Here is a 23,120-nt window from a genome sequence, read left to right as displayed (position 1 = left end):
AGGTAGGTTATTTGCCCATCGTGAATTGAGAAATACTCTTATCTGTGGCCACCATGACTTGCAATTCTGTGCTTAAAGACACTGGTGGTTTTTCTAGAAATTGAAGCATTTTCAGTATCATTTTAATTTTTTTAAAAACCCACTTTTATAAAGTGTCAAGAAAGTCTCTCACAGAGATCGTTTTAATGTGTGGTCAGATTCCACAGTCTAAGAACAGGCTAAAAATCTGGCTTCAGGAGGACATGGTACTACAGGAGTTAAGGATAGATCTGCAACTTGTATCCACAGAGGTGCCCTGTCTCAACAGGGAGACTTATTCTTGTGGGTGGACAGTATCTTTACCTGATTATGAGAATGTAACAGCAAATGAAGCCCCTCACAGGAACTGTCATACCTTCTGAGAGTCCAGTACTGGCTCTTAGGAGGAAAAGGAAGTGTGGTACTGACATGTATGTCTTTCCTTCCTTCCTCAAACATGTCTCACATTTTGCCTTTCAGTCTGCATTCCCACAGGGCCTTGAGAGAAGAGCAAAACCAAGAATAAACTTTCTCTTTATTCCTTCATCTCCAAAGGCTTTACTAGTGGCCAACAGTGTTCAAACTTATCTTCCCTCACGGCGAGTTCCACCAAGAGGTTAATGACTCTGGAGAAACCTCTGTGAAGCTTCAGTTGAAAGGACAGCTTGCTGCAAGAGACAGCTCTGTAAACAGAGAGCAATCTCTGCTTGATTCTCTTGTACAGGTCTGCGCTGTGCATTCCACAGCAGAAAACTCTCCCTCATCCCTGTCTTTCACATTAAATATGTGCTGTTATTGCTGCTGCTATTCCAATCTGCAACTAGCTAAGATGGTGGTTACAGCAACAAAACTGCTACCAAACTTCTTAGACTCTGCTGCTTTTCACTGCAACAGGGTCTCCAGGTCTTCCCTGCCACTTAATGACAACTGGTGACTGCACTGGGCTTCTCTGTACCAGGGTGGGGTGTCCTTTGTGAATACTTCTCAGCAATCCATTACAGTGTGATTCCTCCTTCTGCACTGATAGGCTGGGAGCATTTTTACTCCCAGCCTAATTTAAATAGATGCATAAATTAGATGCCTTTCTTGGATCCCAGGAAATGTAATATGTTCATCTCCTTCTTACTCACTAGGAGGTAGCTCTGCAGATTCACCTGCACATTTGTAGAGCTAGGATAAGCAGCTAGGATGGATTCAAGGACCTTGTGCTTTCTTTCAGGCCAATAGAGAGCAAAGCCAGCTCATACGGCTCTGCTAGCTTCACTTGGGAAGTGAATAATGATCATAAGTATAAGATCTGGGAAGCAGCAAATCGCGCCAAGATAAAAATACCAAATTTCTGTGGTGACAGAAACACTGATATGTTTGCCCTCCTGAATACATGAGCTCCCTTTTTTGAAAAGAAAGAGTGCATGCCCCATACCTTGAGTGTTCCTATCTTACCTTCCTTGTTTTAAAGTTATGTTTCCCTCCTCCCCTCAATTGTCTCATTTTCTTGGGTATTAGTCCTGATAAATCTGTTCTTCCTTATGCAGGAATTTTGAATCTCATGCAATATTTTCCCCAGAAGTCATACCTACTGACTTCCTGATAGCAGAGCAGTCCATAGGGACAGCCACACTGTGCCCCTCCACTGCATTTTAGAGTAGTAGCAGCAGAGACTTTACTAGAGAAAGCTTGAACCATCTCTACTTCTTCACACCTTGATGATCCACCCACACTCTGTTATCACAATGTAAACAACTGTGTAACTTGTTATCTACAGCAGAATATGCTGACAATGAATGAGGATACTGCTAACCACTCGTGGGGCAGAGGCATCAGGTAAGACTTCCAGTCACCCTAGGTTTTTCTTTTGTTGTGTTTTCTTATGCAGTACTGAAGATTAAACCCAAGGTTGCATGTATGCTAAGTACCTGCTTGCCCACAGACCCACAACACCACCCCCACCTTACATTTAATGAATTCCTTACCAAAAAAAGTTATCATCTACTGATGAACTCATTGTGAAATCTCACATGCTGATATCTCTGACACTTTCTTTCTTACCTAAGTTGCCTGCTGTGTGCTGAGAGACTGGGTTGTTTTGTTTGTTGATGAGTGGTGAGGATGTTTTGAAGCATTTTGAAGTGGTTGGAAATCTAAGAAAATGTGGGTTTAATGAGACATGTTGAATAGAAATGGTTGTATGAATAGGGAAGGGAAACTTTGGCAGTTAGCAATTAGTCCAGAGGCTACCACAAAGCCCAGCAAATACAAGAGTATAAATTCCTGAATTAGTGTTACAGCAGTGGCATAGAACAGGAAAGGACGAGGAGTGAACAGCTAGTACAGGCAGGCATGATGACAAGCACTGTATGCATGCTGTTTTTAAATACTCCTGTAGGAAAGTTTTTATTATTCTCTTATGGAGAATTCTTAATTCCCATTTTGTAACAGAGGCTGCCTTGTCTCAGAGGTTAACAATTTGCCTAAGGCCACACATCTGGTAGTAGAATTAGGGTTAAAACCCATAATCTGTCTCTAAAGCAAATCTTTTCCCATTAGAGTTCGCTGTCAACAATGCTTTGAATTTGGGTGCATGAGGGAAAAATTTTACCAGGAGCAGAAATGCAAAAGAAGTTAGTTTTGAGATAAGAAATGATGACTTGTTCCTTTTTAAAATGCCTAAGAAGTCTGTGAGTTTGAACTGTGATCATTTTAATAATAATTTATTTTAATTATATATGCATAAATATAATTATGTTTAATTTATAGTTTATCTTTCATATTTACTATAATTATAAATACAATTAATACCATCATGCTACATACATTATTACTTCTTAAAATGCCTCCTGGATGTCTAAATAAAGCACTTTCTATCACGAAAGTCATGAAAAGTCATTTTGTGAAGTTGCTCTAGTTTCTAAGCCTAGACAGAGAGTTGGTCTATTTAGAACATAATATGTATATATCTATTAGGAAAAGAAAAACATTTCTTCTATGTGTGTCTAGAAGAATCTCAGTGGCTCTAAGAAAGGTAAATATTTTACCTATCTCTATCACCAGGTACACTATGTCTTCCTGTCTACAACAAATGAAATTGACGAAAGTAAAACCTGCATGGATGAATGGAAAAGTTAAGTATAGTAACTTCCTAAAGTAAGGGAAAGGAAAAGAGGAAAATAGAAACAGGTGAGTATTGCTAATGACAGTGGCCTCCATTCACAGCATAAAAAAAAAAAAAAATACAAAATTGGACATTGTCACAAATTGCTGTTATCTAAAAGAACCAGCAGGGGCCGGGGAGATGGCTCAGTGGAACAAGCGCTTCCCTGGCAAGCGCAAGGGTCTGCGTTCAATTCTCAGTTCTGCCAAAAATAAAAAAAAAAAAAAAAAAAAAGAACCAGCAACCTAGAAGTTGCTTCAAAATTTGCACATCAAGTAAAGCAAAACCAATAGGAGATAAATCTCCAGCCAAGTCACCACTTAAACCATTCTGCTTGAAATTCGCCAAGACTGATAGTGATCAGAGAGGGTAAGAAAATAAGAACGATGGATTCTTTGAAATTTGAGAGACAGCTACATTTGGAGAAATGACTCATGTACATACAAATTCCAATGACTACGGGAAGGGGGTTCCTTTCTGCTTCAGAAATGAACCAGTCTTCCATCCTCTATGTAGTATGTTTAACAGTCATGTTAGTTTTTTCACCAATTTCTAGTAATCGCTTTTATAATAAAAGGTGCTTAGTTACTATATTTTCCAGGGGTATCTCTATCAAGAAATCTAAAGCAAACCACAAAGCTCTGAGTTCTTATCAAATCTCTAACACTCTGTGTAAATGAAGCTAAGTACTCATAGTCTTTCATCTTATTAAATGAAGTATATTATTGGTTTCTTATGGTGCATAATTACAAAAAAGTAGCCAGTGAAACATATTATATACACAGCCATAGATCTGAAATACTATGAAGTTCCATCTGATTGTTTTCAGCTGAATTAAAGAACTGAAAGGTTTGTACAGGGGTAGGAATCTACAGATTATTTAACGGGTGGGGCCTGAGGGCCGGGGAGATGGCTCAGTGGAATAAGTGCTTCCCTGGCAAGCGCAAGGGCCTGAGTTCAATCCTTGGTTCAGCCAAAAACAAACAAGCAAAAAAACAAAGAACAGGTGGGGCCTATTATTTCCGTATTTCAAAGGCAAAGTGATTTTTCAACAAGTACGTGAGGTCATTATAAAGTCAGATGTACATCCTTCAGTGGTCTAGTTGATTGTCTGGAGCAAGTGTCTATGACATCTTGTCTCAAAAAACATACTTCTGGAAGAGATTTTGAAAATATATACAGCCAAAGAATATACAGAGTTTCTATAATGAAGTTTTGTTAGGTCTTTGACTGTATCCAAACACAAAGCATCAACTGTTAATGGAAGAGTTGTATTCACTAAATCGGAATTCTTATCCCTACATCTTCTTTTGCAACAGTAACTTTAATATTAATTTAAAATTTATCCTAATTTGTTACTTCCATATCACCACCACGATTGTCTACAAAATGTCTCAATAACAGTAAAAATAAAATGGACAAACGTCTTAACTCTTAGGAGCCAGACTGGGCCCCAGAGCACACGCTGTGCTGTGTGCCCAGTCTCTGGACAGCCCCCATTGGGCTCCTTTCTCCTTCTGTCTGAAATCTTATTCGGCAAGTGCTGGTGTGTAATATCCCATTATGCACCACACACCAGGCTTCCCTGGAGAGCTGAAGGGAGGGTGTTAGGTCTGTCTTGGAATGTGAAGGACACTATTACAGGGTTGGTCCTCTGCATTTGTGGTTTCCACATCTGCAGATTCAACTAACCATAGACTTAAACGTATCTGGAAAGAAATTACATTGTACTGAACAAGCACAGACTTTCCTTCTCATTTTTATTCCCTGAATAATATAGTATAATAATAATTTACCTAGCACTGACATATTAGGCAGTATAAGTCATCTACAGATGAATTAAAGAGGATATGCAGAGATTATAGGCAGACCTTACAGTATTTCTACAAGAGGTTTTACTATGTACAAGGATCCTGAGACCAATCCCCTGGAGCCGAGGGGGTGACTCAAATATAAGAGACATGAGAGAGTCATCGAATGTCACTTACAGTCCAGCCACGCTGGCCTTTCTGTCATCTTCACACACTTCTGGCTTGTGCCTACCCCAGGACTTTCACACTCACTTGCTGAGAGACCCTGATTCCCACATTCCATCAAGTCTCTGCTCATGCAAGCTTGACCAATCAACTTGCCATTTCCCTGCACTTTCTAATCCCTGCCCTGTTTTGCTTTCTTTAAGATCTCAGGTCTTACGCATTTGCTTTCTGTGTGTCTGCCCTCACTAGATGCATGCTGCAGGGTCAGAGACTTCCAAGAGTCCTAGTCACTACCATTCGCTCAGGGTCCAGGGTGTTGTAGAGGGCCCTGTGACACATTTGTGGAATGATCATTGAACCCTTGTGCCCAAACTGATGGCAACCAGAGCAACGGCTGACAGGTGACAGCATTTTCTATATGTATTCACTATTCAAGATAAGGAATCTCAGAATATTCTTAAGCATGAATGATTGGCTCACTGCACAATCAGCATACACCAACCAAGTTGTCGTCAGTTAACCAGAAATGCAGCAGGAACTGGAGGCCCAAGCTGTATTTCTGACAAACCCTTATGAGGAGATAATTCTCACAGGATGGGATGCACAGTGAAAACTTTACCTAAGAAAATGAAAGTATTTTGACATCACAGATACATGTGTTTCTAATTTTTTTTTTTTTTTTTTTTTTTCGGAACCAGGGGTTGAACTCAGGGCCTTGTGCTTGCTAGGCAAGTGCATATTCTACTGAGCCACCTCCCTGGCCCCCTAATTTTTTGACAAACAGCTTGAACTTAAAAAACAAAAACCAAACAAAAACCCCAGCACGAGTATGATTGAGTCTGAAGTAAACCAAACCCAATGGTAGGCTGAGCTTCTAAAATGTTTCAAGATGTGTCCAATGGGTAGGCTCCCTTTGGGAGGGCAAATCTTTTAGGAGAATTAGCGGATGAAAGCAGGAATATACTTTTGAAGCTACTCTTTGCTTTGATGTTTCTATGCCAGCAGACAGTGGTGACTGTCACCTGGGCATCAGAACTGGCCCGATGGCAAACAAATGCACTGATCTCTAAATCATATCCCTGGGTTATAACACGAAGTAATGAATAATCAATGACAGCCATAATATCAAGAAAAGAATTACCTTTTAATAATTAAAAACCTCAAATTAGTTTTTAGTTTTCTGAAACAATCATGGGAGTTACATATAGAACTAAGATACATTTCTTTTAGTAAAGCACTGTAAAGAATGACTGTCTATAACAGAAAAAACATACTTGTCATTTTCAGACAGATGTTGAATTATTTCAGGTAAGTTAAGAATAACCTACTTAGAGAATTTCAAATTGAAGTAGTAAATATGATTTCTTGAGCCCAAGGTCAAAAGCATTTATACTTCTTCACTTGCTTTAAGCAAACCATAATCACAATCTAATAATAATTTTTGCATCAGTACAGTTCTATTTTCATATGATGGTATCAGCAAAAATTTGGTGTTAGACACACAACTTCGTGTAGAGATGAGAATGGAATCTATTTGCCTATTGACTTCAATGTATCAATCTCCCCAAACTCCATAGTAGGGAACTAAAGCCCCTTGGCTTTTTTTAAAGGAGTTTTCAGTTGGTTCATATTGTGTTGAACCCAGTCTGACATTTTTTAAAAAATCTTTGGTAAGAAACTATCTTAGAACCAATATTAAAAATCAAATTTGATGAGAATTACCATGCCATTGCCATTCCTGAACTGTTAACCTTTCACTGGACCTGCTTATTATTGACTGATGGAAATTACTCAGGTACATAAAATTAAGAGACATTTATTACTATCTTGTTTCTAAGGGGAAAAAAATGTGTAGCAAACATACCCAAAGAATGAAAACTGCCCTTTCTGCCCTTTGAATAACACTCACCTCCATGCAAAGCCTATCCCACTGGTTCTGGAATTCAAAATCATACCCTTGATTTTGTACACATGTGGTTTACATTCTGCGTGGTAGTCAAAGGTGAAGCGACTTAAAAGTGGTAAAACAAACCTAGAATTCACATCTTTTCTAGTTCATATTTTTGCCCCACACAATCATGATCTTGATAAAAAAAAATTCTAAAGTATTTATACATTTCTCTAAGGCAAATGCTTTCTGAATGTTTTCCAAATTCTTTCACTAACATGAAACTAACATGAATTTAAGTTCTCAAATTATGTGTTTGTGCTCTAAAAATACTTTGCAGGCACACAAAATCATTGCCTACTTACCCAGGAGACATTTTTGCCCTTAGGTGTTTTTAGCATGGCAACATCAGTACGGAGGTGGTCAGCAACAATTTCACCAACATGGAAAAAGCCAATGGAGTATATTCCAAATGTTTCTTGTTACCCAAATGCAAAAAGTTCTCTGGTTTGCCAGACACAGAAATCAAAAGTAAAAATGAAAAAAATCTTCAGGCTACCCATCTTCCTTCCTGGTTTTAAGCATGTGCACACACACATAACAGATCACCACTGTAATCACACCGTATGTAGAGACCATGGTTGTTACATGTATATCTTCTGTGTATTCCCCAAATCCGGATCGGCGTATTCCCTTAAGAACTAAAAATGGAATCCACGTGGAAATGTCCAAAATCATAGACGTAGTCTTCCACAGCTGTTCAAGTGCAATTTCCAATTACCCTCCAACCTTTCCTGAAAAGCTTGATAGCTCTAGCTTTTAACCACTATTAAGAAAAATAGTGAACACAAAGAGTGTCTAGATGACCTTGCAGGTTAGCTTCTGTGGCATCCATCTTAGGAGCGCCAGACTCCAGAGTTGCTCAGAGGATATAAAGAATGTAGAGCTCGGTTTCAATAAATAATACATAGTCTCAGGTGCAGGGCGCACCTGGAAGCGCCTTCTGCACAGCCTTCCAATATAGGTGCTGCTCTGAGCTCAGTCTCACAGCCTCACTGTGCACCTGTTGTTCATGCAAGTGCTCCCAGCAAGGCTGGTATCCTAACAACCGATAGCATTTGTTTATAAAGGTAAGAAAAATAGAATTCCCAAAGGGAGAGCAAATTAAAGCCCCAGATGGAAGAGCAAGCTGCAAATCAGTGTTGGCGCTCGTTCCTTTGTTCCTGCGCCCTTGTGTCCCTTTCCTTTTACCTCCTGTCAATCTAGATTAGCAAAGCGGATCCAGGCTAAATTTTGCTACTATCAGTAGTGATTAGTGTGAGTTGATGAAATCGGATTATACAGGCGGGCCTCGGCCTTCTCCCACAGCAAGCAACGCCATGCGACAGGAAAGCCTGTTGTCCTTCTCACCAAACGGAAGCTCTTGGGAAGGTCCTGCTGGAGGGAACAGGCCAGAGGAGACCTGGTCATGTGAAGCTGCTCAGACACAAACACAGATGGAAGGAATGGTCTAGTTCACTTTTTACTTTTTCTTCCAAATTCTAAGGTTCTCTCAGACAGGAAATGAATTTACTATGGTAGAAATTATACTTTTGCATTGCATTTTAAATTCTTCCCCAGGAAGGTTGGTCACTCGATCAAGCGTTTGAGGTCATGGAAGTGCAGTGGGGGCACATGGAACTTGAGGTCACTCTTGAAAAGTATCTATCATACACTGGACACCACATAAAAGAATTTATCTATATTTACACTCAAGCAATCCTGGAAGTAGGTGTTCAGTATTACCAATTTAAAGAGGAGAAAATTAAGATTTAAAGATACTGAATCCTTCTCTGTAAAGATCTAATGGGCCAAAGCAACTCTTTTTAGACACTTCTCCAAAATCAAATGAGATCAGGATTTCTTTGAGTCTCAATCTACTGTAAAGGAATCGCTCGCAAACATATTTCTAAAAGACCACATGTCACTCTGGTACATCTAAGAATTCCTTGACCTTTTGGTTCTTATTTAAAAGATAATGCTCCAGAGCTCTTCATAAAGTAGAGCTACAGAGTTTATGCATAAATATCAAAGCTACCTTAAAAAGCTTACATCTCTAGCAGTTTTGCTATCCATTCAACATACATATTCAATAGTAATTACCATTACTTCTTAAAAATACTCCATGTGGTATTTCATCTTTTTTTATGTTCCTCAAAACAGTGGCAATTTCACAAGTGTGACGGAATAGTTTTGAGTAATTTTTTTTTTTTTTTTTTTTGCTAAAAGCAGTACTAGTCAATATTGAACAATGAAAAACAAAATGCTTTATGTTCCAATTAAACCTGCAGATAAAATGAAATTTTTAACCAGTTCAAAATTAAAAGCAAAAATTAAAATGGACATTAAAGTGAAGATGAGAAGGATTTTTGAATGAAGTTTCAGCTCATCCACGAGTGTCCTTTGTTTCCTTGTCAGTATGTGTGTATAAATCTCATCTGCTACATTTGGTTCTAAGCTCCTAAGGTACGTACAATATTCTTTCTCCTCAGGGAATCCAGTACTCTAGATTGCTCAACAACTTGTTGATTCCTTGCTTATAGTTCCATTATGAAATTAAACATAGATCTTGGAATGCAAATTTTTGGTTAAAATTTTCTACAACACAATCTTCGTGGAAAGGGAATATAGCATTCAGCCTAACATATATGATAGGGATCACTTATTTATATTTGTATTTTTATATCTCAAAGTTCCTAAAACTCATGAGTAGGCATCTAGTATAACAGTGCTCTACAAGAAAGTTGTACAAAGAACAGACTCAGGTGATTCCAAACATTTAATTTCAGATTTTTCTAGTAATATTTGGTTTAAATTTATAGTTAAAAATTTGCTCCTCTGCATGCATGGTCTGTGGTTATTATGGGTTGAATAGTAACCCCCCCGCCAGAAGACAGCTTAAGTCCTAGATGGCTGGTGTCCTGGGAGGCCATTTGGACACCAGCAGAGAGGGAAGATGATGTAAAGACCCCCGAGGAGACTGGATATGGGAATAGTTGTTACTCGAGATAATCACTGTGTTTTCATACAAAAATTGACTGCAACCATAAAGAAGGATAATCGTGAGGCATTTCTAAGTGAATGGATGCACCTTGAGACTGTGCTCTTAAGTGAAATCAATCAATTGCACACTTTCTGTGGTGTGAGAAACTGAAAGGGTAAATAGGGATCAAAGTGCATACTAAGTATTATGAAATAGGAAGAAACTGTTCAAAATAAAGGGAAAGTAGGAAGGGGGAGGAGAAAAGAAGGAAGAGAAAAATGATAAAGGAAAGATGAAATGGAAATAAAGCTTTATCAATGAAGGAAAGAGAGATTGAAGGGAGAGGAAAGGGCTGGGGATAAAAGAGAAATCAAATTACACATATAGGTACAAATTCCTTATAATTTATATGATCTCTATATCCGTCCTTGTACCAAGAAACATAATCATAATATTATTTATTTATTTATTTATTATTTTTTGTATTTTAGGGAAGGATCTGCAGGGTGTTCAGGGTCTCACTACTAGATCGGACTCATAGTGATCCTCCTGTTTACAGCGTCCCAAGAGCTGGGATTGCAGGCACACACCACCACACCAGTCTCAATTGCCGTCTCAGCACACCCCAAGGGCGGGGCCAGAACGGCAGGCCCAAGGATTGAACCTCTAGCCCGTGTACCTGCTTACAGGTGCTTTAATCCACTGAGCTATTTGGCTGGCCCCAAAATATTTTTTTAGAAGACACCCAGGAAAAAGATGATCATGGGACAGAACTGGGGCAGCCACAAGGCAAGGATTGTCAGAGAACTCCAGAACTGGAACAGACAGGGAAAGATTTGTCCCCAGCCATCAGCAAGCGCATAGCCCTAATAACAGCTTAATTTTCAAATTTTGACCCTGCAGGGCTGTAAGACTGCAAATGTCTATTACTGAAGCCACCCAAGGTTTAGTGCTTTCTTGTTCAGAATACTTAGAAAATTAACATAGGTGTCACATCTTTCTCTACCCAGTGATTCTTTAGCATATGTAAACCTGTCTTTATTCATTTTGCCACCAAAATCCTATGGGGGAAAGCACTAGAATTTAATATTGAAACATGATTTTCACAGTGTTCCTTTTTTGTCATATATTTTACTTAGATTAACTTATTTGTTGATTAGCTGCACATTTGACACATTACATTTTGAGGACGAATTCCCAAACTGCAACACCAAATCCACTTATTTATCACAAAGTGCCAACACTTCAATTAAACCCAAATATTGAGGTTTAGTTTAAGGGAAAAAAAGTAACTCATATTTATTTATTTATTTATTTATCTGTATTTTTTTTTCAGGGAAGGGTCTACAGGGTGTTCAGGGTCTCAATACTAGAATAGACTCATGATGGTCTGCCTGTTTACAGCCTCCCAGGAGCTGGGATTACAGGTGCAAAGCACCACACCCAGTCTCAATTGCCCTCTCAGTGTACCGTAGGGGTGGGGCCAGAACAGCAGGCCTGGGGGATCCAATCCCTGGCCCTCGTGCCTGCTTGCAGGGGCTTTAATCCGCTGAGCTATTTGGCTGGCCCTAAAAAACTTATATGTTAACATTTTTTGTTTTAAAAGGAAAATGAACCACATGCATGCCACAGGTTCCCCACCACTACAGAAAGCCTCCTTGATCAGTGACTCTCGAATCCCAGCAAGTGTATGGATACATAGGTCCATGAACTTGAATGGGAAAAACAATTACATTTTTATTTTCAGTAACTTCTAACCAAAGCATGGCATTTCATTTATGAATATTTACAGTAGACCATAGTATTGGTAGCAGTACCTGCAACACCAGCAGGAGGAATCATAGTTATTTTTATAATGGACGATCTTTGTTTTAGGATAAAAGTTTTTGCATTAGTAGGAATTGAGCCCAGGGCCTTTGAGCTGAGCCAAATCTCCAGCCCATTTTAATTTTGAGACAGCGTCTTTTAGATCCCTAAATTGCCCAAGTTAGGCTTGAACTTTTAATCTTCCTACCTCTGCCTCCTAGAAGGCTGAGATTACAGGTATGAGCGAGAAAGATGGGCAAGATATGGTGAAATTTTATGTCCATCTTCTAGCTAATTATATACATACTAAATTACTTAGGGGGAATTCTTAATCTGCCTCAAAATCTACACTGCGATGCATGAAAATATTAAAATTGTTTGATGATAAACAGATGATTATATGGATATGTGATAAAGCAAATACAGTACTATGAATATTGATGAGATAACTACACATAGTTTATGAAAATTAGACAGTTTTAATATGCATTCTTTGTTGAATATTTGAAAAATCTGTACTTGAAAATTATGATAGTAATTATACCCATCATTAGTCTTGTTATAAAATATATTAATAAGTACACATTTGCCATACTACAGATTTAGTTTTTAAAATATTTCAAAAACTGTTTATAATGTAATTAGTTTCCCTGGTAATTTCACATTATGTACTTACAAACATTGCTTTGAGGAAGACTCCCCAGAGCTTCACCAAACTATAAAAGGGCACATGGCACAACACATTTAAGAATTTCATCTACAACATTATCATGAAGTGAAACTAGTACAGAGCAATCTTTTTTTTTTTTTTTTTTGCTGTTCCAGGATCTAACTCAGAACCTTGCGCTTGCCAGGCAAGTGCTTATTCTACTGAGCTGTCTCCCCGGGCAATACAGAGTAAACATCCCACAAACTACTTGAAAGGTCAAAAGCTTTCAAGTCATAGTAGACAAAGAGCAAAACAGACAATAATGAAATCTTTGAAGTGTAACAATCATGAACAAACTTAAAACCTTCCTGATACCAAGACATAGTTGCATTCACTTCCAGGTTGGTTACGTAGGTCTGTATCCTAAAACTTAATAGTGCAAGACAATAACGACAGCCTTGTGGGTCCATTGATCGCAGTAGAGCAGTTTCCACCTGCAGACTGTGATGTAGCAAGGGTCTGAGGTCCCCCGGGGCTGTGCCATTGAAGATTCAGGCAAGCTTTGGGTGGACTTAAGGACTGAACACTCAGGAGGGCTCATTTGCATTGCTGGCTGATGCACACCCACAGAAAATCACGGTACTTCTCTTGACTTTGCCAGAGTGAGTGAGCATTCTAAGGAACTCTGAGGGGGAGCTGTAGAGTTTCTTACCGGAACCTAGAAAGTCACACAGCATAACTTCTGTTGTGTTATATTTGTTAAAGATGAGGCACAGAGCCAGCTCAGAATCACGGAGGGAATGATGCAAAGATATGAGTCCTAGGTGGGTGGCTCACAGGAGGGACAAGGACTTCAGCGGGAACAGCTACTACTACACTGTCTAGGCCAGGCCCACGTGTGTCACTGCCTTTGATGAGCTGGAACTGCTGTAAGTCATGCTCACCTGAGTCTCAGACATTTAGATCATTACCTCCCACAGAAGCCCTGCTGACTCTTTTGCCATTGAGTTTTTTGCACTAGTCATGGGTAAGTAAAAAATAGGGCCACATATGTTATTTAGTGCACCTTAGTTCCCCATTTTCTATAAAATTTCAACTACTCTCATTCAGTTCTTTCAATAACAGAGGTGCTTCCTGAGGGCAAGAAATGCATTAGATATATATCTTTTCATTTTAGTACCATCCCATTTCAAGGAACACACACACTGCTTAGTGACATAGCAGTCACTTGAAAAGAACTATCAATTTTCATAATCCTAAAAGTAAGATATGCAATGCTGCCCATGCTTTTTGGAAGTGGACTGGAAAAATACAACAGAAATTGTTGACAACATATACTCAGAGCTAAGAATATCCCAACCCTTTCTGCTTAGTTTTTTTTTTTTTTTTTTTGGAGGGTCGGGGGAAAGACAATAGCAATTTTATTGTATCCAACTAAGTTTCTGCCATGCAACAAGGCTATTTTAGCAGATCTTAATTGACAATTCAGTGGAATTTTTAAGCAAATAGACTAGGTGAATTAATGAACTATATAATAAAGGACAAAAGTTCAACCTCTCAGGGAGTCTCTGTTTCTCAACAGATTGAGTACTTAAAATGTTTTACGCATGGCACAAAGGATTCTATACAACACTATCTTACTCTGTTAAGTCTCCCCAGATCTAGAGGACAGGTACTATTTGGTCTTGCCATTTGGGGTAGCAGGGTAGAATGGAGATGCAGAGATCTGAGTGACTACCGGCAAACCCAGTTTCAACCCCCTAAATGTCAGACACCACTGCCTGTCTACTCGGTCTGTCTTTAGTCATGACAAGAACAGCTGTCCAGGCCTGCTGCCCACTGAGAGGCATGCAATGGACTTGTAGCCCATACCTCTGCTTCTCTGTGCCCTACTTTGTTAATCCACCTCTGTTTTCAGTCTCAGATGCCTGCATCATACATCAAGTGCCAGCCAGATGACTTTTTGCTCTCTGTGCCAGGGCCTCGTGACCTGTCAACAGCCACGCAGTCCTCCAGCAGGCCTAGGAGATGTGAGGAGTTACTACCCCCAGACATAGCTGTCAACCAACTGGGGGCAGGAGCTGCGGGACAGATGTCTAACCTTTTGTCCCTAAGGTTTTGGGTTATTTCTGGAGAGCAGTAGACTCTAGTTCCCTTTGTCTAAGATCTTGATGCTGTTCCTTTGTATTGGTTTTCCTCTTCCTCAGTCTCCCAGGAAGACCTCCCCTCACCAATGAACTCAAGGCACTAACTACTTGTCTTAGGCTCTGCCACCACAAGAATGAGGTCTGTGATTATGAGACACACCCAACAGGAAGTAGTGCCCACCATCCACTGGAGACAATGGAGGAGATACTCCAACACATGGGTATTCTTTCTGTGAATTCTCTACGTGAGCCCCTACTGAAGTGGACCTTGGGGGCTTACTAAGTAGATGCCACTCTCAAGAACAGGTCTGTTAGTTACCTTGCTAATTATTCTGTGATTCCCTTGAGGGTAATGATTTGCCTTTCAGCATTGTTTCTCACATAATACCTAAATGGATGCTTAGCATTTAGCAGGTACTCAATTAATAGGTGCTGATTAGCTAAGTGAATGATTCTCACTCCTGAGAGTTACCTCTTGGAGTTCTCACCCATTAAAAAATGCAGGCAGTAGTTTCCCTAGGAAATTTTCTTCATTCAAGTAATGCTTTAGCTGAAACTCTAACTGAAATGAATAAATGTGAATTTTTATGCACATGCTTATAACTAACAACCATTCACTTCACTCAAAGATGGAGCAAGCAGGGTAGGAGAACAGATGTAGAGTCTGATCTGGAGTCAGACTACTCTACTTACAAAGCAGAGAAACTAGAGTGAGGTAACTCAAGTTATTGAAGCCTTATCCTTGTACAGGTGACAGTGGCCTCTAACCCAGGAGGTTTATATGAACATTAAATAAAGCCATAAATGAATCATATGACATAGTACTCAGTGCTTGGTACCCAGAATGTCTCCTGCCCTTCGGTCTTGCTTGGTCTTTATGCTGTACTTATCCCTGTGATTACTGCATGAGCCCACTTAAGGGTTAGATTTCTCCTTTTGTAAGGGAGAAAAAATGAACTTTCATGCTTACTACCCATAGCTGAAGCCAGACCCAAAGTCATGCAGGTGAAAGCTACCCAAGATTTGTAAAGGTAATGAATCATAGATAGTGGAGGCAGTGAAGATAGGGCTGCCATGTAAAGTTGTACATTTTGTGCACTGACAAGGGCCATGAACAAAGGAAGAATTAAACATGAAAAGCTGCAACCTCCCAGTGGGATTCAGTTTCTAATTTGTCCACAGAGCGTTCCTTTCCCTAATATGCACAGAGGGGCTCTACTGCCTAGCACAGGCTTCATGTGCATGGATTAAGTGGTGGACTCTAGAACTAGAGTTGTCCAATGCAGATCCTAGCATTGACCTTAGGGACATAGCCCTTTCTTTACCTCTACTGTTAGTCTACAAAACAAATGGTTTTCTAGTGCATATAGGTTGTAATGATTGTATGAATGTACATGCACTACACTTAGGATAGTGCCTGGTATGTTCTAAGCACTCAGTGAATACTCATGGTTCTCCATTATGATTTTTATTCCTCTAAATGTGAGTTACATTATAAGCCAAATGAAAGCCCTTGTCAGTTGTGGTGAAACACACACAGTATTATTAACTGAAAATAGAATTTAGGTCTAGTCAAAACCAGCCTATGTGTGCACACAATTTTGAATGAGTCCAATTAGCAATATATGAGTCTGCTTTTTAATTTTTGATGAAAATAATGGAAATACTGATGAACACAGTAAAAAAAGATTCCCGAAACACACAGGTTATAAAAACTCAGCTGTTATGAGTGGAAATAGCTGTCAGATCTGTTCTCTTGGGCAGGAAATTGTTTTCCTCAACTCAAGCCAAGGCTGTTGGTACCAGTGACTTTAAAGAGCTCTGTATGAGTTTAGGCCAATTGGAACATGTGAAGTATGTGGCCTAAACTTTTGTCAATAGGTCATGATACTTCTTAGGATAACTTATGATGATTTAGTAACCAAATGCTGACTCTTACTGGCTTCTGAACTCTTCAAGGGCAATAAGCATATTCATTATCTTGGTATATACCGCTCTGACATATTATACACAAAAATTGCTGGCTGAAATAATACGAATGCCTGCCAAGTAAACTTCAAAGACACATCTCTCTAGAACACACTGCAGTAATATAACCCAGAGATGACAAGGGCATGGATGATGCTATAAAACAATGGTTTCTTAAGCAAGGGTCTAACCACATCCTGTCCCCTCCAAGGGAGTAATCAACAATGACTTGTTATTATTAATAATGGTCACAAAGCCTTTTTCTGGCTTTTTCTGTCAGTGGACACAGGGGCCGATTGGTGGGGGGAGAATGGGTGAGGTCAGAGAGGGAGGGGCTCTCTGAACTTCTTCCAGGAAGAAGAGAACCATTTGTTTTACAATTCTGGGACAGCTTTCAAAAAGACAGTCATAGGCTTTCAGATTTGATTAATTTGGGCAGCCAACTAAATTAAGATGTCCTTGATAAGAAAAGGATGAAGGGATATAGACAGTGAGAATTCCTGAGCTTTCCAAAATCCTTAATTTCAACCCCAATTTACTGGAGATTAAAAAGAAAAAAAAAAAACCTCCTCACAGGGGCTAACTCACAATGTGTTGTGAATAGTAGAATAGCTATTTTTGGCTACGTTAGCCATTTTCTGCCTCCATCTTCTACATTATAAATGATTTTTTGTGACTTATAAATAATCACATTTTATGAGTGAAAACAGGAAATACAAGATGAACATATTTATGATTCTTTCTGTATCCTTCCCTCAATACCTCCTGTCACTGAGACTTTTCCATCTTTCAATGAATCTACACAGTAATACCAATATTACCAGCAACTCTTTACTTCTAATTACATTTATAGGTGGAGTTCTTTGCAATGCCTAAAGGGTCAGTGTCTGCTCAGGTTGGCTCTGAAGGTAAAAGGTTGTTAACTAAGAGAAGCGAGAACATCTTGATGATGGGATGTCTAGCCAACTCAAGCAGAGATAGACCTTCACGGGAAAACAAGGCAGCTCCCCAAGGGACAATCAGGTAAAAGTTAGTTACTCAGTCAAATTAACACCATGTTTTGCTGCTTGTCTTGCTAACCTAAAACATACCTCTGCACTCAGTAGAACTTTATGACTTTGTCATTTCCAAATAAATCTAGGAGTTTGATTCGGTGTAGGGCTCTACTTCAGTGGAGTTCCCTGACCCTTCTCAAAGAAATCCTTGTCTCACATGTTGTCATTCACCTCTCTATCAGAGCTTGCTGCCTCAGACTTGGCATTAGTCAACTTTAATTTCTAGACAGTACCAAGAATACTCACTTAAATCCTCAATTTAGGTCAAAATTTTCTGTATATATAAATATTATATTACATTATAGCTGGTTTAGGAAACTCATTCCCAGACATATTCCCATAATCAATCTGTCTAAACAAACATAGTTTGACTCAGGATTCATGAGCAATAAAGGTACTATTTTACTTTATTTAGGGTAGGGACTATCTGATTCATCTTTGTATTCCAAAGAGTAACAGTAGCATTATTCCGGTATGTGCTATTGATTTAGTGAGCAAAAATAAACACCATTAAGCTAAAAATTGAGTATGCTTTGCTTCATAATTCATCAAATAGAACACTTTAATTGTTCTTGCTTAATGAACCTCTATACATGTTTTTCATCTCACCCTTATGTTGATTTATCATGTCAGGTCTTTTAAAATAATGCTAATATTTGGTGTTCCGTCTTGTCTCTTCAGCTGATCATCATTTTCCCATTGTTTTAATAGCGTTGGGCCATTTGGTTGAAAAGAACAGTGATCTCTGCCATCCTCACAAGTGAAACGGCTGTAAAGACCATTCCTTGTGCAAACTCAAATGCTAGGCAACCAATCAGCCTTAAGAAAAGCCAGAACTGTTTTTGGTCTTCACTTACTTGCTCTGGCATGACCACAATTTGCTATCTAGAAAGACTGTCTTCTTTACAGCCATGTTTCCTTCAAGCTCAGCTTTCCATGTTCTGGGAAGTTTGGGCCAATCTTCCTTCTCACGTATTTTCTGCTTCTGCATAGCAATTTTACTCAACTTGGAACTTGCCATAGTCCTCTAAGCTCGACTCTCACACATGGTCATCTTTCAGCTTCTGGTCCCACTGAGAGTCTGCAAAGTTCCAACTCCAATTCCTAAGCCAAGATGTTAGCCCTAGTCAAAGTCATATCTGCAGTGGCTGGCTGTTGGGGGCGGGGTGGTGGTTCTTCCTGTGCAGGTCACATAGCTGGAACTACTGCATGAGTGGGGCAGGTTGACACAGCCAAAGACTACAGACATGTAGCTACGTGATCACAGTTCCAATATGGCTGGCAGAATGATTTACCTCTTTTTGTTTGTTAGTTGTGAAATTGCCTAAGACACATCTTTTTGCCCAAGTTTGCAATAGCTCTCATCTTTTCTGTTATGTGAAGCTGAAAATTTTGGCTGGTACATTAGCTGTTCTGTATTTATTCATCCTTTGAGGTCATTATAAAATATATTTTAATAATTTTGTTTATTGAAATTTATGAAAGTCTAGCAAAGAACAATGAACAGTTGAATTGCAAATTCCTCACTTAATCTAAACAAAACCTCACCATTCTTGTTGCAATGAAGTCACATATTTTGAAATCAGAAAAATTGGTTTATGTTAGTAATAAGAATGGGTGCTAAAACTTTGCTCTGACACTTAAAATCTTGGGTTTCATTGGTCTGAATGGTCATTTAGAAGCCATTCATCAAATGTAACACTTCTTGTGTTACTCAATGAAAGTAGAGCTATTATTTAAAATGAAGAAAATATTAAAACCACAATGAGCTGCATGGAACAATACAGCCTTTATTAATGTGTGTGCCAGTTTATTTACTGTGAGAATAACATTCTGGACATATTCTTCTATCAACTGATTATAGCTCATACTCCAAGCCATGTGTGCAGGCAGCCTCTTGTATCTATTCTTTTGCTATGAAGTTGATCTTTCCCCTCGATGGAGGTGTGCTGGCACTCACAGAATAATGTTGGGAAGGAGTTCTGAAAGCTAGTATTGTGCTTACATTGGAGACCTCTTTATCCCTGACTCATAAGAAGGCAGCAGTTAAAGAACACCTGCATAGTCTGAAGCCTCATCACAGGTGACCACTCCCAGTCACTATTGTTTTCCCCAGATAGCAATAGGTCAGAGCTGTGGAGTGAGATCCTGGATGACAAAAATGACTGCACAGAATGCCACATGGAAGGCATGTCTCCAAGCTTGTGTCTCATCAAGGGCTTAAAAAGTTATGGGAAACCTGGCACATCCAGTCAACTCAGCAAAGAGTGAGCTTGTCATCTTGTGTCTCATGGACTATCATGGTGAACAGAAGCCAAATCATGGACTTTCAAAAGCATATTCTTTAATCTGATTATACTGCCAATTGCAACTCCATAAAATTGTTAAGTTGGGTAGAGGATCCACAGTGAAATGAATCATACCAAGAAAAACATGAAATCAAATCAGAAAAGTACCCTGACACAGTGATGGGTTCACCTTTTGAATTGGAGATTCATTTCAAAATTATCAGCGCTGCCTGGTCTGAAGAAATAAAATGCTATTTTTAATGGTAATAAGCATATTATGATTGCAGTTCAGAAGCAAAAAATCTATGAAATTAGTTACTTTGCTGGTACAAAGAATTCTTTAATAAACTTTTACAACTATAACTGGAGGTCTGAGAAAAAACCCAAATTTTTCCTTTTAAAAATTTATGAACCTGAATAAGGATGGGTCACAACATGAGAAAATTCTCACCCTCTTTCTATTCATCTTCAGCCACACAAAATTCATAGGCAAACACCACAGGTCCCTTAAGACTGTATGTCTCGGATGTACCTGTACCACTGCTGCTATGGTCTAGGTCTAACGTGAGCCTCACAGTGCTCATCTGTTCAGAGGGGAGGCTTTGAGAAAGGTCTTGGCCCATGAGGCCTCTACTTTCATGGATGAACTAACCGCCAATATGACAGCTTTATTGGGTGGTGATAAAGATTGAAAAGGTGGGGCTTGTGTGAAGGAACAGGTCACGGAGGTGTGGCCTTATCCCCAGCCTCTTCACTAGCTCTTGCCCTCTCATTCTCTGCAGCCTGGATGCCAGGAAGTGAGAGGAAGTACCTCTCCTCTCCAAGGCACTCCTGTCATGGGGTTTCTGCCTCATCACAGGTGTAAAACAATGTCTCTGTCTGGCCATGGACTGATACCTTTGAAACCTTGTACCAAAATGAACCTTTCTCTGTTTTAAGTTGCTTATGTCAAGTGTTTTGTCACAGTGGTGATAAGCTGATGAACACAGCTGCCTCAATGGAGCTGGGATACAGGAATAAAGAAGTTGCTTGAGGAAATGTTTCCAAGTTATTATATTAGTTTTTAAGGAACGTTCAGTACCATTTCAGGAGAGAAACAATTCTAATACATGCCAATAGACATACTTTGAAAGAATTTGTAAAACATCCTACTTCACTGTTTCTGATTAAGGTACCTTCAGTCTCTTCTATTTCTTTAAAAAGATTGAGATTTAGTTTTATTAAAATAAGTGGCCAGATTGAATGGCTTAAACCAGATTAATCTACGAATATCTAGGAAAAGGGACAATAGTCTTTATTTACTTTTTAAAAAAATTTTATTTTTTGGCTAATAGTCTTTAGAGTGTAGCCCATGACATACCACTGCACACAGGCTGTCCTATTTCTTTCTATGGCATTTATAATGACTTTACTGTTGAAGGCCTGAAGGACCCCCAAAGGTGAGATTCTTCTGCACAAAGAAAACCCACTTTTATCTTTCCCTCTAGACATTCTCCAGAGCTGTGTCTGCTCAGACACATTTAAACAAAATAAATGGTATAGGCTGGATCTAATATAAGTTATACCTAGAAAGGAATAAAGAAATACGTCTTAGCTCTTTTATCGATAGGCTCTTCAAAGTATTGCTTAATAAATTGCCAATACCTGCAGAACATTTGCCTAAAATCATTATTGTTGCTACTTAAATCAGTTCTAAGATTTATTGCACCTTTACTGTAGGCGCTAGTTTTTGGAAAGCCAATATTTTTTTATTACAAACTCCATTGCTGTTAGTTACTTCTTCTATAACTGCTGATAAAGCAACTAGAAAACATGAACAATGTTAAACTTAAGTATGTAAATGCTTCACTTTGTAAGTTTTAACCACAGGACAGCATGATTCATTTAAAAACTAATTTCATCATATTCTTTGTATTTTCAAAGAATATCAGTAATGTGTGTCAGCCCTAGGACCCATTCCCTTTTTATTCTGGAAACCACTATTGCATTTTTCTTTGGAAAATTGTCTCTATGGTAAGCAGGTTGGTGAGAGAGGCCATTTAGGGTCCCTTTCCTGGTGGTCTGGGGAAACCTAACTGGGCCCTTCTGTTCCTGGCATCCAGAAATGTGAATGCTGAGTACTTTGACATAAGTTGATCCAACTGAGCCCACTAGCGTCAGAGAAAGGACTGCGAAGATCCCAGCCAAACTACCTGCCACTCAGACTCTCAGAGCTGCCCTGGTCCTGCCTGCCATGTTCCTCTGGTTTGCTCAGCTCTATTGGCCAGCAATTCTCCAGCAACAATGTGCATGAAAACCATGCTGAGGGTTTATGAAAATAAAATTATCATGTTTGAGATTTTGATCCTATGGGTCTGGAATAGTTCCCAGGAATAGTTCTCAGCCTTTTATTTTTTTTTTCAAACAACCTTAAAAACTTTAACTCATACAATGAGAAACACTACTACAAATGTCCAGTGAACACCACATTTTATATAGAAGAAGAGATTTCTATTCTATTCCACCAGTTAACTCTATGTACCCTCTAAAAAGCCTTGAAAAATGATTATGAATAGAGGGGCATGTATCCTTGAGGGAGAGGCCAAGGGAAAGATTCCAGATCTTTCTATTGGTGCTTTGAAAACTGCCCTTTTTCTGACACCCTGCTGTCTGCTTTAAGTAGGGCCCTTGTAGAGCAGGAAGAGGCTTCTGTTCTTAATTGAGGTTGTGCCCGTCCATCTCTTTAGAAAAAAGATTGCGATACATTCTTTTAATAACTAGCACTTTGCTTTACCATCTGTTAACCCCAAGGAAAACCACCCAATAATGAGAGGACCACTGGGGAAGTTTCACAGACTTGCTGACACCATCACAAAAAAAAAAGAAAAAGGAAAAAGGAAAAAAAGAAAAGAAAAGGAGGCAAACTGTAAGAAGTGCAGCCCTTGGTCACAGCACTGAGAAAAGCAGTCATGCCTCTCCCTCTTTGTAGTCAGGTTTGTTTATAAATCTCAGTAGATCACGTGAATTATTTATTTATTAAGCAGTGGGAAGGAGAAGGGTGACATGTACATTTCAAAAGTGCAAAGCAGAAAAAGCCCAATAAGCAGGGGCATGGGGAGAAAAGCTACTTCTAATGATTCAAATAGGAGAGAATTGGCCGTTATCTCAATGTA

The 23,120-nt window shown here is 39.1% G+C and overlaps 1 protein-coding gene across 4 annotated transcripts in view; it reads right to left on the bottom strand.

The window, feature by feature from the left end:
* Cacnb2 (calcium voltage-gated channel auxiliary subunit beta 2) overlaps window positions 1–23,120 on the bottom strand; it is a 374,901-nt gene that overhangs the window by 216,244 nt on the left and 135,537 nt on the right. The gene's annotated exons all lie outside the window — the stretch shown is intronic.

The sequence above is a fragment of the Octodon degus genome, unplaced genomic scaffold (assembly GCF_000260255.1).
Source record: "Octodon degus isolate 3935 unplaced genomic scaffold, OctDeg1.0 scaffold00220, whole genome shotgun sequence".
NCBI lineage: Eukaryota > Metazoa > Chordata > Mammalia > Rodentia > Octodontidae > Octodon > Octodon degus.
This window is presented reverse-complemented; position numbering and strand designations above follow the sequence as displayed.